Below are 16621 nucleotides of genomic sequence, written 5' to 3'. Positions count from 1 at the left end.
GACCTGAGCCTGGAGCCCGACCTGGAGCCCAACCTGAGCCTGGAGCCCAACCTGAGCCTGGAGCCCGACCTGAGCCTGGAGCCCAACCTGAGCCTTGAGCTCAGTATTTACTACTGATCAGTATTTAGTAATGATGGTCAGTATTTATTAATGATGATCAGTATTTATTAATGGTGATCAGTAATTATTAATAACGGCTAGTATTTATTAATGACGCTCAGTATTTATTAATGATGGTCAGTATTTATTAATGACGATCAGTATTAGTGGTGATCAGTAATTATTAATAACGGTATTTATTAATGACGATCAGTATTTATTAATGATGGTCAGTATTTATTAGGGACAATCAGCATTTATTAATGATGGTCAGTATTTATTAATGACGATCAGCATTATTAATAAGGATCAATATTTATTAATGGTGATCAGTATTTATTAATAACGACCAGTGTTTATTAGTGATGGTCAGTATTTATTAATGGTGATCAGTATTTATTAATGATGGTCAGTATTTATTAAGGACGATCAGTATTTATTAATGGTGATCAGTAATTATTAATAACAGTCAGTATTTATTAATGACGATCACTATTTATTAATGATGGTCAGTATTTATTAATGACGATCAGTATTATTAATGATGATCATTATTTATTAATGATGATCAGTATTTATTAATAACAATCAGTATTTATTAGTGACAGTCAGCATTTATTAAGGACAGTCAGTATTTATGAATGGTGGTCAGTATTTATTAAGGACATCAGTATTTATTAATGATAGTCAGTATTTATTAAGGACAATCAGTATTTATTAATGATGGTCAGTTTTTATTAATGGTGATCAGTATTTATTAATAAGGATCAGTATTAATGATGATCAGTATTTATTAATGATGGTCAGTATTTATTAATGACAATCGGCATTATTAATAAGGATCAATATTTATTAATGGTGATCATTTATTAATAACGATCAGTATTTATTAGTGATGGTCAGTATTTATTAATGGCGATCAGTATTTATTAATGATGGTCAGTATTTATTAATAGCGATCAGTATTTATTAATGACAATCAGTATTTATTAATGACGGTCAGTATTTATTAATAACGATTGGTATTTATTAATGATGATCAGTATTTATTAATGATGGTCAGTATTTATTAATGATGATCAGCAATATGAATAAGGATCAATATTTATTAATGGTGATCAGCATTTATTAATAATGATCAGTATGTATTAATAACGATCAGTATTAATGATAACCAGTATTTATTAATGATGGTCAGTATTTATTAATGGCGATCAGTATTTATTAATAACGATCAGTATTAATGATGATCAGTATTCATTAATGATGATCAGTATTTATTAATGACAATCAGCATTATTAATAAAGACCAATATTTATTAATGGTGATCAGCATTTATTAATAATGATCAGTATTTATTAATGATGGTCGGTATTTATTAACGGCGATCAGTATTTATTAAGGATGATCAGTATTTACTAATGACGGTCAGTATTTATTAACGGTGGCTGGTATTTATCAACAATCGGTATTGATTAACGGTCGCTATCTATTAATGATGAGCATTTATTAACGGCAGAGCAACCCCTGCCCGCCACCGTTGCTTCTCTCGTGCAGGGTGGGAACATCTACCGCCTGCCGACCGCGGCTGGGAGGAAAACGCCTGCACCGGGCGGTGAGTGAACCCGTGGGAGCTTGAGGGCACGTTTGCCTTAAATCCTTGTTATTTAACCCTTTTGGCTTGAAACCTTTGAGACCGAACGCCGATTGATTCCACCGGGCAAGCTCCACCTGCCTGGAGCTTCAGTGCCGACTACGCCATCTGTTCTAAAAGCGCCGTGACTTTATCATGTTGATTTTTTTACCTATTTATCCTGATTTTTGTCACTTTAGCCACTTGGCGGCTACTCCGGTTGAGGATGGCGGCGTCTCCATGTGCCGGAACCACGGGTGGTCGGTGGACGCCGAGAGGGGGCAGGTAACGGGCACCCATGGGTGCTGCTCATTGAGCGGGGATCTGAGCGAAGGCGGCGAGGGGGACGGCGGTGCCGTCGAAGCCCTTTGCGGGGGTCGTTACCAAATTGTGCGTAACTGGATGATTTGTGAAAGTCGCTGCCGATTGAGTGGAGACGACGGGGTGAGAAAACGAGAAATAGGGAATCGCTGCGGTGTAAAGATTCGCGTTGCGCGCTCCCGCCCGGTTTGGGTCGTGTTTAGCGTAGCGGGTTTTATTATCCTCGTTATATAATGGAGAAATAATTGGGAAGAGCAGTTTGCAAAGCGCTTTGATATCCTCCAGCGCCACCGACGCTCCCGGTTCCGTTTGTGCTCAGGTGCGCGACGCGGGCGATGCAAACACCGCGAAACCATCGTTGGGAGATGGAAACGGCGCCTCCGAACCCCCGACGCTGTCCGAAAACCCCCCTGGTGATCCCGGTGTTGGTTCCAGTGACAAGGAACGAGGTGGGTGAGGAGTACTTGGATGGTTGTGCGATGATTCGGCAACCGGCGGTGCCGGAGTCGCTTCCCAGAGCACCCGTGTGTGTGTCCCTGGCTGAACCAAGGGTGCTACGTGCCCCAGAACCCCCCAAATTACACCCAAATAACACCCAAATACACCCGGGAGTAACCCTAAGGACCCAGTAGTTGGGGGGTGTCAAGGGTTAAGATCGTGAAACTGTGGGGACCCCTAATGTCCCCAGGGGCCATTGTGACATCCTGGGGACCCTGCATTGTCCCCAGGGCCATTGTGACACCATGGGGACCCACTTTGTCCCCAGGGCCCATTGTGACGTCTCAGGATCCCCCATTGTCCCCAGGGCCCATTATGACATTCTGGGGACCCCAAATGTCCCCAGGGCCCATTGTGACATTCTGGGGACCCCCTTTGTCCCCAGGGCCCATTGTGACATCCCAGAACCCCAATTTGTCCTCAGGGCCCATTGTGACATCCTGGAGACCCCCTTTATCCCCAGAGCTCGTTGTCGCACCATGGGGACCCCCTTTGTCACTGGGGCCCATTGTGACATCCCAGGACCCCCCATTGTCCCCAGGGCCCATTGTGACACCGTGGGGACACCGCCTTTTCCCCAGGGCCCATTGTGACGTCTCAGGACCCCCTTTGTCCCCAGGGCCCACTGTGGCACCATGGGGACCCCCTTTGTCCTCTGGGCCCATTGTGACATTCCAGGACCCCACTTTGTCCCCAGGGCCCATTGTGACACCGTGGGGACCCCCCTTGTCCCCAGGGCCCATTGTGACAATTAAGGGACCCCCTTTGTCCCCAGGGCCCATTTTGACATCCCAGGACCCCACTTTGTCCCCAGTGCTCATTGTGAAATTCTGGGGACCCCCCTTGTCCTCAGGGCTCATTGTGACAGCCGAGGACCTTACTTTGTCCCCAGGGCCCATTGTGACATCCCAGGACCCCCCACTGTCTCCAGTGCCCATTGTGACATCATGGGGACCACCCTTTTTCCCCAGGGCTCATTGTGACGTCCCAGGACCCCTCGTTGTCCCCAGGCCCCATCGTGACATCCTGGGGACCCCCCTTGTCTCCAGGGCCCATAGTGGCACTGTGGGGACTCATCACTTGGGCCCATTGTGACATCCTGGAGACCCCCCTTTATCCCCAGGGCCCATTGTGACACCGTGGAGACCCCATTTGTCACTGGGGCCCATTGTGACATCCCAGGACACCCCATTGTCCCCAGGGCCCACTGAGACATCCCGGCGACCACCCTTTGTCCCCAGGCCCATTATGCACATTCAGGGGACACCCCTTTGTCCCCAAGGCCCATTGTGACATCCTGGGGAGACCCCATTGTCCCCAAGGCCCATTGTGGCACCATGGGGACCCCCTTTGTCCCCAGTGCCCATTGTGGCATCTTAGGACCCCACTTTGTCCCCAGGGCCCATTGTGACATCCCAGGAGCCACCGTTGTCCCCAGTGTCCATTGTGGCATCCTGGGACCCCCGTTGTCCCCAGGGCCCATTGTGGCACCATGTGGACCCCCTTTTTCCCGAGGGCCCATTATAACGTCCCAGGACCCCCCATTGTCCCCAGGGACCATTGTGACACTGTGGGGACCCCCTTTGTCTCCAGGGCCCATTGTGACGTCCCAGGACCCTGCTTTGTCCCTGGGGCCCATTGTGACATCCTGGGGAACCGCTTTGTCCCCAGGACCCATTGTGACGTCCCAGGACCCCCCCTTGTCCCCAGGGCTCATTGTGATGTCCCAGGATCCCCATTGTCCCCAGAGCCCATTGTGATGTCCTGGGAACCCCCTTTGACCCCAGGGTCCATTGTGACACCATGGGGACCCCCTCTTGTCCCCAGGGCCCATCGTGGCACCGTGGGGACCCCCTTGTCACTGGGGACCCATTGTGACACTATGGGGACCCCCCCTTGTCCCCAGGGCCCATTGTGACATCCTGGGACCCCCCTTTGTCCCCAGTGCTCATTGTGAAATCCTGGGGACCCACTTTGTCCCCAGGGCCCATTGTGGCACCATGGGGAGCGCCTTTGTCACTGGGGACCATTGTGACATTCCAGGATTTTACTTTGTCCCCGGGGCCCATTGTGACATCCTGGGGATCCCCCTTTGTCGCCAGGGCCCACTGTGACACCGTGGGCACCCTCTTTGTCCCATGGGCCCATTGTGACCTTCAAGGGACCCCCCATTGTCCCCAGGGCCCATTGTGACATCCTGGGTACCCCCTTTGTCCCCAAGACCCATTGTGACATCCTAGTACCCCCCGCAGTCCCCAGGGCCCATTGTGACATCCTGGGGATCCCTTTGGCCCCAGGGCCCATTGTGACAGGGCGGGGATCCCCCTTGTCCCCAGGGCCCATTGTGAAACCGTGGGGACCCTCTTGTCCCCAGGGCCCATTGTGGCACCGTGGAGACCCCCCCTTTGTCTCCAGTGCCCATTGTGACATCCTGGGGACCCCCTTTGTCCCCAGTGCTCATTGTGACAGGGTGGGACCCCCCTTGTACCCAGGGCCCGTTGTGACATCCTGGGGACCCCCTTTGTCCCCAGGGCCTATTGTGACATCCTGGGGAGTCCCCTTTATCCCCAGGGCCCATTGTGACATCCTGGGGACCCCCTTTGTCCCTAGGGTTCATTGTGACATCCCAGGACCCCCATTGTCCCCAGGGCCCATTGTGAACAACCTGGGGACCCCCCTTTTTCCCCGGGCCCATTGTGGCGTCCCAGGATGCTTCGTTGTCCCCTGGGCCCATTGTGACATCCCGGGGACCCCTTTTGTCCCCAGGGTCCATTGTGACATCCTGGGGCCTCCCTTTGTCCCCAGGGCCCATTGTGACATCGCAGGAGCCCCCATTGTCCCAAGGGCACATTGTTACATCCTGGGGACCCCCTTGTCCCCAGGGCCCATCGTGGCACCGTGGGGACCCCCCCTTTGTCTCCAGTGCCCATTGTGACATCCTTGGGACCCCCCTTGTCCCCAGGACCCGTTGTGACATCTTGGGGACCCCTATGTCACCAGAGCCCATTGTGATATCCTGGGGAGCCCCCTTTGTCCCCAGGGCCCATTGTGCACATCCTGTGGACCCCTCTTTGTCCCCAGGGCCCATTGTGATATCCTGGGGAGCCCTCTTTTTCCCCAGGGCCTATTGTGACATCCCAGGACCCCCCATTGTCCCCAGGGCCCATTGTGACACCGTGGAGACCCTCCTTGTCCTCAGGGCCCATTATGACATTCAGGGGACTCCTCTTTGTCCCCAGGGCCTATTGTGACATCCTGGGGACCCCCCTTTTCTCCAGGGCCCATTGTGACGTCCCAGGACCCCCTGTTGTTCCCCCGGCCCATTGTGAAATCCTGGAGACACCCTCTTTTTCCCCAAGGCCCATTATGACATCCCACGACCCCCCATTGTCCCCAGGCCCCATTATGCACATCCTGCGGTCCCCCTTTATCCCCCGTCCCCATTCTGACACTGTGGGGACCCCCGTTGTCCCCAGGACCCATTGTGACATCCTGGGGAGCCCCTTTGTCCCCAGGGCCTATTGTGACATCCCAAAATCCCCCATTGTCCCCAGGGCTCATTGTGACACCGTGGGGACCCCCCCTTTTTCTCCAGTGCCCATTGTGACATCCTGGGGACCCCCCTTTGTCTCCAAGGCCCATTGTGACGTTCAGGGGAACCCCCTTTGTCCCCAGGGCCCATTGTGACATCCTGGGGACTCACTTTGTCCCCAGGGCCCATTGTGACATCCCAGGACCCCCCATTGTACCCAGGGCCCATTGTGACATCCTGGGAACCCCCTTGTCCCCAGGGCCCATCGTGGCACCGTGGGGACCCTCCCCTTTTGCTCCAGTGCCAATTGTGACATCCTTGGGACCCCTCTTGTCCTCAGAGCCCATTGTGACATCCTGGGGAGCCCCCTTTGTCCCCAGGGCCCATTGTGCACATCCTGTGGACCCCTCTTTGTCCCCAGGGCCCATTGTGATATCCTGGGGAGCCCTCTTTTTCCCCAGGGCCTATTGTGACATCCCAGGACCCCCCATTGTCCCCAGGGCCCATTGTGACACCGTGGAGACCCTCCTTGTCCTCAGGGCCCATTATGACATTCAGGGGACTCCTCTTTGTCCCCAGGGCCTATTGTGACATCCTGGGGACCCCCCTTTTCTCCAGGGCCCATTGTGACGTCCCAGGACCCCCTGTTGTTCCCCCGGCCCATTGTGAAATCCTGGAGACACCCTCTTTTTCCCCAAGGCCCATTATGACATCCCACGACCCCCCATTGTCCCCAGGCCCCATTATGCACATCCTGCGGTCCCCCTTTATCCCCCGTCCCCATTCTGACACTGTGGGGACCCCCGTTGTCCCCAGGACCCATTGTGACATCCTGGGGAGCCCCTTTGTCCCCAGGGCCTATTGTGACATCCCAAAATCCCCCATTGTCCCCAGGGCTCATTGTGACACCGTGGGGACCCCCCCTTTTTCTCCAGTGCCCATTGTGACATCCTGGGGACCCCCCTTTGTCTCCAAGGCCCATTGTGACGTTCAGGGGAACCCCCTTTGTCCCCAGGGCCCATTGTGACATCCTGGGGACTCACTTTGTCCCCAGGGCCCATTGTGACATCCCAGGACCCCCCATTGTACCCAGGGCCCATTGTGACATCCTGGGAACCCCCTTGTCCCCAGGGCCCATCGTGGCACCGTGGGGACCCTCCCCTTTTGCTCCAGTGCCAATTGTGACATCCTTGGGACCCCTCTTGTCCTCAGAGCCCATTGTGACATCCTGGGGAGCCCCCTTTGTCCCCAGGGCCCATTGTGACATCCCAGGACCCCCCATTTTCCCCAGGGCGCATTGTGACATCCTGGGGACCCCCTTTGTCCCCAGGGGCCATTGTGACATACCAGGACCCACCCTTGTCCCCAGAGTCCATTGTGACATCCTGGGCAGCCCCCTTTGTCCCCAGGCCCATTGTGACATCCTGGGGACCCTGTTGTCTCAAGGGCCCATTGTGACACCGTGGGGACCCCCTTTGTCACTGGGGCCCATTGTGGCATACCAGGACTCCACTTTGTCCCCAGGGCCCATTGTGACATCCTGGGGACCCCTTTGTCCCCAGGCACCATTGTGACAGGGCGGGACACCCCTTGTCTCCAAGGCCCATTGTGACATCATGGGGATCCCATTTGTGCCCAGGGCCCATTGTTACATCCTGGGGACCCCCTTTGTCCCTAGGGTTCATTGTGACATCCCAGGACCCCCATTGTCCCCAGGGCCCATTGTGAACAACCTGGGGACCCCCCTTTTTCCCCGGGCCCATTGTGGCGTCCCAGGATGCTTCGTTGTCCCCTGGGCCCATTGTGACATCCCGGGGACCCCTTTTGTCCCCAGGGTCCATTGTGACATCCTGGGGCCTCCCTTTGTCCCCAGGGCCCATTGTGACATCGCAGGAGCCCCCATTGTCCCAAGGGCACATTGTTACATCCTGGGGACCCCCTTGTCCCCAGGGCCCATCGTGGCACCGTGGGGACCCCCCCTTTGTCTCCAGTGCCCATTGTGACATCCTTGGGACCCCCCTTGTCCCCAGGACCCATTGTGCACATCCTGTGGACCCCTCTTTGTCCCCAGGGCCCATTGTGATATCCTGGGGAGCCCTCTTTTTCCCCAGGGCCTATTGTGACATCCTGGGGACCCCCTTTGTCCCCCGGGCCCATTGTGACATCCTGAAGACCCCCTTTGTCCCCAGGGCCTATTGTGACATCCCAGGACCCCCCCTTTTCTCCAGGGCCCATTGTGACGTCCCAGGACCCCCTATTGTCCCCAGAGCCCATTGTGACATCCCAGGACCCCCATTGTCCCCAGGCCCCATTATACACATCCTGGGGTCCCGCTTTATCCCCAGGGCCATTGTGACACCATGGGGACCCCCTTTGTCCCCAGGACCCATTGTGACGTCCCAGGATGCCCCATTGTCCCCTGGGCCCATTGTGAAATCATGGGGACCCCCTTTGTCCCCAGGGCCTATTGTGACATCCCAGGACCCCCCATTGTCCCCAGGGCCCATTGTGACACCGTGGAGACCCTCCTTGTCCTCAGGGCCCATTATGACATTCAGGGGACTCCTCTTTGTCCCCAGGGCCTATTGTGACATCCTGGGGACCCCCCTTTACTCCAGGGCCCATTGTGACACCGTGGAGACCCCATTTGTCACTGGGGCCCATTGTGACATCCCAGGACACCCCATTGTCCCCAGGGCCCACTGAGACATCCCGGCGACCACCCTTTGTCCCCAGGGCCCATTATGCACATTCAGGGGACACCCCTTTGTCCCCAAGGCCCATTGTGACATCCTGGGGAGACCCCATTGTCCCCAAGGCCCATTGTGGCACCATGGGGACCCCCTTTGTCCCCAGTGCCCATTGTGACATCTTAGGACCCCACTTTGTCCCCAGGGCCCATTGTGACATCCTGGGGACCACCTGTGTCCCCAGGGCCCATTGTGACATCCCAGGAGCCACCGTTGTCCCCAGGGCCCATTGTGACATCCTGGGGACCCCCTTGTCCCCAGTGTCCATTGTGGCATCCTGGGACCCCCGTTGTCCCCAGGGCCCATTCTGGCACCATGTGGACCCCCTTTTACCCGAGGGCCCATTATAACGTCCCAGGACCCCCCATTGTCCCCTGGGCCCATTGTGACATCCTGGGGTCCCCCTTTTGTCCCCTGGGCCCATTGTGACACCATGGGTACCCCCTTTGGCCCATGGGCCCATTGTGACATCCTGAAGACCCCCTTTGTCCCCAGGGCCTATTGTGACATCCCAGGACCCCCCCTTTTCTCCAGGGCCCATTGTGACGTCCCAGGACCCCCTATTGTCCCCAGAGCCCATTGTGACATCCCAGGACCCCCCATTGTCCCCAGGCCCCATTATACACATCCTGGGGTCCCCCTTTATCCCCAGGGCCATTGTGACACCATGGGGACCCCCTTTGTCCCCAGGGCCCATTGTGACGTCCCAGGATGCCCCATTGTCCCCTGGGCCCATTGTGAAATCATGGGGACCCCCTTTGTCCCCAGGGCCTATTGTGACATCCCAGGACCCCCCATTGTCCCCAGGGCCCATTGTGACACCGTGGAGACCCTCCTTGTCCTCAGGGCCCATTATGACATTCAGGGGACTCCTCTTTGTCCCCAGGGACTATTGTGACATCCTGGGGACCCCCCTTTACTCCAGGGCCCATTGTGACGTCCCAGGACCCCCTATTGTTCCCAGGGCCCATTGTGACATTCTGGGGACCCCAAATGTCCCCAGGGCCCGTTGTGACATCCTGGGGACCCCCTTTGTCCCCAGGGCCTATTGTGACATCCTGGGGAGTACCCTTTATCCCCAGGGACCATTATGACACTGTGGGGATCTCCTTTGTCCCCAGGGACCATTGTGACACTGTGGGGACCCCCTTTGTCCCCAGGGCCCATTGTGACATCCTGGGGACCCCCCTTGTCCCCAGGGCCCATTGTGAAATCCGGGGAACCCCCTGGTCTCCAGGGCCCATAGTGGTACCGTGGGGACTCGTCCTGTCACTTGGGTCCATTGTGACACCATGGGGACCCCGCCTTTGTCTCCAGTACCCATTGTGACATCCTGGGGACCCCTTTGTCCCCGGGGCCCATTGTGACATCCTGGGGACCCCCCTTTGTCCCCAGGGCCCATTGTGACATCCCAGAACCCCAATTTGTCCTCAGGGCCCATTGTGACATCCTGGGGACCCCCTTGTCCCCAGGGCCCATCGTGGCACCGAGGGGACCCCCCCCCCCCCCAGTCCCCAGGGCCCATTGTGGCACCATGGACACCCCCTTTGTCCCCAGGGCCCATTGTGACATCCCAGGACCCCACCTTCTCCCCAGGGTCCCTTCTGACAGGGTGGGGACCCCCCCTTTCTCCCCAGGGCTCATTGTGACGTCCCAGGACCCCTCGTTGTCCCCAGTGCCCATTGTGACATCCTGGGGACCCCCCTTGTCCCCAGGGCCCATTGTGAAATCCGGGGAACCCCCTGGTCTCCAGGGCCCATAGTGGTACCGTGGGGACTCGTCCTGTCACTTGGGTCCATTGTGACACCATGGGGACCCCGCCTTTGTCCCCAGTACCCATTGTGACATCCTGGGGACCCCTTTTTCCCCGGGGCCCATTGTGACATCCTGGGGACCCCCCTTTGTCCCCAAGGCCCATTGTGACACCGTGGGGACCCCACTTCTTTCCAGGACCCATTGTGGCATTCTGGGGACTTCCTTTGTCCCCAGGGCCCATTGTGACATCCTGGAGACCCCCTTTATCCCCAGAGCTCGTTGTCGCACCATGGGGACCCCCTTTGTCACTGGGGCCCATTGTGACATCCCAGGACCCCCCATTGTCCCCAGGGCCCATTGTGACACCGTGGGGACCCCGCCTTTTCCCCAGGGCCCATTGTGACGTCTCAGGACCCCCTTTGTCCCCAGGGCCCACTGTGGCACCATGGGGACCCCCTTTGTCCTCTGGGCCCATTGTGACATTCCAGGACCCCACTTTGTCCCCAGGGCCCATTGTGACAATTAAGGTACCCCCTTTGTCCCCAGGGCCCATTTTGACATCCCAGGACCCCACTTTGTCCCCAGTGCTCATTGTGAAATTCTGGGGACCCCCCTTGTCCTCAGGGCTCATTGTGACAGCCGAGGACCTTACTTTGTCCCCAGGGCCCATTGTGACATCCCAGGACCCCCCACTGTCTCCAGTGCCCATTGTGACATCATGGGGACCACCCTTTTTCCCCAGGGCTCATTGTGACGTCCCAGGACCCCTCGTTGTCCCCAGGCCCCATCGTGACATCCTGGGGACCCCCCTTGTCTCCAGGGCCCATAGTGGCACTGTGGGGACTCATCACTTGGGCCCATTGTGACATCCTGGAGACCCCCCTTTATCCCCAGGGCCCATTGTGACACCGTGGAGACCCCATTTGTCACTGGGGCCCATTGTGACATCCCAGGACACCCCATTGTCCCCAGGGCCCACTGAGACATCCCGGCGACCACCCTTTGTCCCCAGGGCCCATTATGCACATTCAGGGGACACCCCTTTGTCCCCAAGGCCCATTGTGACATCCTGGGGAGACCCCATTGTCCCCAAGGCCCATTGTGGCACCATGGGGACCCCCTTTGTCCCCAGTGCCCATTGTGACATCTTAGGACCCCACATTGTCCCCAGGGCCCATTGTGACATCCTGGGGACCCCCTTGTCCCCAGGGCCCATTGTGACATCCTGGGGACCCCCTTGTCCCCAGGGCCCATTGTGGCACCATGTGGACCCCATTTTTCCCGAGGGCCCATTATAACGTCCCAGGACCCCCCATTGTCCCCTGGGCCCATTGTGACATCCTGGGGTCCCCCTTTTGTCCCCTGGGCCCATTGTGACACTGTGGGGATCTCCTTTGTCCCCAGGGACCATTGTGACACTGTGGGGACCCCCTTTGTCCCCAGGGCCCATTGTGACATCCTGGGGAATCCCTTTGTCTCCAGGGCCCATTGTGACGTCCCAGGACCCTGCTTTGTCCCCGGGGCCCATTGTGACATCCTGGGGAACCGCTTTGTCCCCAGGACCCATTGAACATCCCAGGACCCCCCCTTGTCCCCAGGGCTCATTGTGATTTCCCAGGATCCCCATTGTCCCCAGAGCCCATTGTGATGTCCTGGGAACCCCCTTTGACCCCAGGGTCCATTGTGACACCATGGGGACCCCCTCTTGTCCCCAGGGACCATCGTGGCACCGTGGGGACCCCCTTGTCACTGGGGTCCCATTGTGACACTATGGGGACCCCCCTTTGTTCCCAGGGCCCATTGTAACATCCTGGGGACCCCCTTGCCTCCAGGGCCCCTTGTGACATCAAAGGATCACCCTTTGTCCCCAGGACCCATTGTGACATCCCAGGACCCCACTTACTCCCCAGGGCCCATTGTGGCACCATGAGGACCCCCTTTGTCACTGGTGCCCATTGTGACATCCCAGGACCCCCCATTGTCTGCAGAGCCCATTGTGACACTATAGGGACCCCCCTTGTCACTGAGGAGCCATTGTGACACCATGGGCACCTCCCCTTGTCGTCAGAGCCCATCGTGACATCCCAAAACCCCCAATTGTCTCCAGGGCCCATTGTGACATCCTGGGGACCTCCCTTTCTCCCCAGGGCCCATTGTGACGTTCCAGGAACCCCCATTGTCCTCAGGGCCCATTGTGACATTCAGGGGACCCCCTTTGTCTTCAGGGCCCATTGTGACACCATGGAGACCCCATTTGTCACTCGGGCCCATTGTGACATCCTAGGACCCCCCATTGTCCCCAAGGCCCATTGCGACATCCTGGGGACCCCCCTTTGTCCTCAGGGCCCATTGTGACATTCAGGGCACCCCTCTTTGTCCCCAGGGCCCATTCTGATACCATGGGGACCACTTTGTCCCCAGGGCCCACTGTGACATCCTGGGGACGCCCTTTGTCCCCAGGGCCCATTTTGACACCATGTGCACCCCCCTTTGTGCCCAGGGCCGATTGTGACATCCTGGGGACCCTCTTTGTCCCCAGGGCCCATTGTGACATCCTGGGGACACCCCATTGTCTCCAGGGCCCATTGTGAACATCCTGGGGACCCCCTTGTCCCCAGGGCCCATCGTGGCACCGTGGGGACCCCCCGTTGTCCCCAGGGCCTATAGTGACACCGTGGGTACCCCCTTTATCCCATGAGCCCATTGTGACATCCTGGGGACCCCCCTTGTCCCCAGGGCTTATTGTGACATCCTGGGGACCGCCTTTGTCCCCAGGGCCCATTGTGACATCCCAGGACCCCAAGTTGTCCCCAGGGCCCATTGTGACATCCCAGGACCCCAAGTTGTCCCCAGGGACCATTGTGACACCGTGGGGACCCCCTTTGTCCTCAGGGCCCGTTGTGAACATCCTGGGGACCCCCTTGTCCACACGACCCATCGTGGCACCGTGGGGACCCCCCGTTGTCCCCAGGGCCTATAGTGACACCGTGGGTACCCCCTTTATCCCATGAGCCCATTGTGACATCCTGGGGACCCCCTTGTCCCCAGGGCCCATTGTGACACCATGGGGATCGCCTTTGTCCCTGTGGCCCATTGTGACATCCCAGGACCCCGCGTTGTCCCCAGGGCCCATTCTGACATCCTGGGGACCTCCCTTGTCTCCAGGGCTTATTGTGACATCCTGGGGACCCCTTTGTCCCAGGGGCACATTGTGGCACCATGGGGACCCCCTTTATCCCCAGGGCCACTTGTGACATCCTGGGGACCCCCCTTGTCCCCAGTGCCCATTATGACATTCTGGGGACCCCCTTTGTCCCAGGGGCACATTGTGGCACCACGGGGACCCCCTTTGTCACCGGGGCCCATTGTGACATCCCAGGACCCCAAGTTGTCCCCAGGGCCCATTGTGACACCATGGGTACCCCCTTTGTCCCATGGGCCCATTGTGACATCCTGGGGACCCCCTTGTCGCCAGGGCCCATCATGGCACCGTGGGGACCCCCCTTTGTCCCCAGTGCCCATTGTGACATCCTGGGGACCCCCCTTGTCCCCATGGCTTATTGTGACACCCTGGGACCGCCTTTGTCCCCAGGGCCCATTGTGATGTCCCAGGACCCCCCATTGTCCCCAGGGACCATTGTGACATCCTGGGGACCCCCTTTGTCCCAAGACCCCATTGTGACATCCTGGGGACCCCGCCTTGTCCCCAAAGCCCATTGTGACATCCTGGGGACCCTCTTTGTCCCCAGGGCCCATTGTGGCACCATGGGGACACCCTTTGTCACTGGGGCCAGTTGTGACATCCCAGGACCCCACTTTGTCCCCAGGGCTTATTGTGATACCATGGGGAACCCCCTTGTCCCCAGGGCCCATTGTGACATTCAGGGGGACTCCTCTTTGTCCCCAGGGCCTATTGTGTCATCCTGGGGATCTCCCCTTGTCTCTAGGGCCCATTGTGAGACTGTGGAAGACCCCCTTTGTCCCCAAGTCCCATTGTGACGTCCCAGGACGCCTCGTTGTCCCCAGGACCCATTGTGACTCCATGGGAACCCCCCCTTGTCCCCAGGGCCCATTGTGATATCCTGGGACCCCCCTTTGTCCCCAGTGCTCATTGTGAAATCCTGGGGACCCACTTTGTCCCCAGGGCCCATTGTGGCACCATGGGGAGCGCCTTTGTCACTGGGGACCATTGTGACATTCCAGGATTTTACTTTGTCCCCGGGGCCCATTGTGACATCCTGGGGATCCCCCTTTGTCGCCAGGGCCCACTGTGACACCGTGGGCACCCTCTTTGTCCCATGGGCCCATTGTGACCTTCAAGGGACACCCCATTGTCCCCAGGGCCCATTGTGACATCCTGGGTACCTCCTTTGTCCCCAAGACCCATTGTGACATCCTAGTACCCCCCGCAGTCCCCAGGGCCCATTGTGACATCCTGGGGATCCCTTTGGCCCCAGGGCCCATTGTGACAGGGCGGGGATCCCCCTTGTCCCCAGGGCCCATTGTGAAACCGTGGGGACCCTCTTGTCCCCAGGGCCCATTGTGGCACCGTGGAGACCCCCCCTTTGTCTCCAGTGCCCATTGTGACATCCTGGGGACCCCCTTTGTCCCCAGTGCTCATTGTGACAGGGTGGGACCCCCCTTGTACCCAGGGCCCGTTGTGACATCCTGGGGACCCCCTTTATCCCCAGGGCCCATTGTGACATCCTGGGGACCCCCTTTGTCCCTAGGGTTCATTGTGACATCCCAGGACCCCCATTGTCCCCAGGGCCCATTGTGAACAACCTGGGGACCCCCCTTTTTCCCCGGGCCCATTGTGGCGTCCCAGGATGCTTCGTTGTCCCCTGGGCCCATTGTGACATCCCGGGGACCCCTTTTGTCCCCAGGGTCCATTGTGACATCATGGGGCCTCCCTTTGTCCCCAGGGCCCATTGTGACATCGCAGGAGCCCCCATTGTCCCAAGGGCACATTGTTACATCCTGGGGACCCCCTTGTCCCCAGTGCCCATCGTGGCACCGTGGGGACCCCCCCTTTGTCTCCAGTGCCCATTGTGACATCCTTGGGACCCCCCTTGTCCCCAGGACTCGTTGTGACATCTTGGGGACCCCTATGTCACCAGAGCCCATTGTGATATCCTGGGGAGCCCCCTTTGTCCCCAGGGCCCATTGTGCACATCCTGTGGACCCCTCTTTGTCCCCAGGGCCCATTGTGATATCCTGGGGAGCCCTCTTTTTCCCCAGGGCCTACTGTGACATCCTGGGGACCCCCTTTGTCCCCCGGGCCCATTGTGACATCCTGAAGACCCCCTTTGTCCCCAGGGCCTATTGTGACATGCCAGGACCTTCCCTTTTCTCCAGGGCCCATTGTGACGTCCCAGGACCCCCTATTGTCCCCAGAGCCCATTGTGACATCCCAGGACCCCCCATTGTCCCCAGGCCCCATTATACACATCCTGGGGTCCCCCTTTGTCCCCAGGGCCCATTGTGACACCATGGGGACCCCCTTTATCCCCAGGGCCATTGTGACACCATGGGGACCCCCTTTGTCCCCAGGGCCCATTGTGACACCATGGGGTCCCCCTTTATCCCCAGGGCCATTGTGACACCATGGGGACCCCCTTTATCCCCAGGGCCATTGTGATACCATGGGGACCCCCTTTGTCCCCAGGACCCATTGTGACGTCCCAGGATGCCCCATTGTCCCCTGGGCCCATTGTGAAATCATGGGGACCCCCTTTGTCCCCAGGGCCTATTGTGACATCCCAGGACCCCCCATTGTCCCCAGGGCCCATTGTGACACCGTGGAGACCCTCCTTGTCCTCAGGGCCCATTATGACATTCAGGGGACTCCTCTTTGTCCCCAGGGCCTATTGTGACATCCTGGGGACCCCCCTTTACTCCAGGGCCCATTGTGACGTCCCAGGACCCCCTATTGTTCCCAGGGCCCATTGTGACATTCTGGGGACCCCAAATGTCCCCAGGGCCCATTGTGACATTCTGGGGACCCCTCTTTGTCCCCAGGGCCCATTGTG

General features: G+C 57.7%; 1 long non-coding RNA gene across 1 annotated transcript; it reads left to right on the top strand.

Annotated features, from left to right (window-relative positions):
• Positions 1–16: 16 nt before the first annotated feature.
• On the top strand, positions 17–2074 carry LOC139826803 (uncharacterized). The gene is made up of 3 exons (XR_011736939.1): positions 17–136; positions 1658–1715; positions 1934–2074. It is a non-coding gene; the product is annotated as an uncharacterized lncRNA (long non-coding RNA).
• The last annotated feature ends 14547 nt before the right edge of the window (positions 2075–16621 follow it).

The sequence above is a fragment of the Patagioenas fasciata genome, unplaced genomic scaffold, assembly GCF_037038585.1.
Source record: "Patagioenas fasciata isolate bPatFas1 unplaced genomic scaffold, bPatFas1.hap1 Unplaced_227, whole genome shotgun sequence".
Classification (NCBI taxonomy): Eukaryota; Metazoa; Chordata; class Aves; order Columbiformes; family Columbidae; genus Patagioenas; species Patagioenas fasciata.
This window is presented reverse-complemented; position numbering and strand designations above follow the sequence as displayed.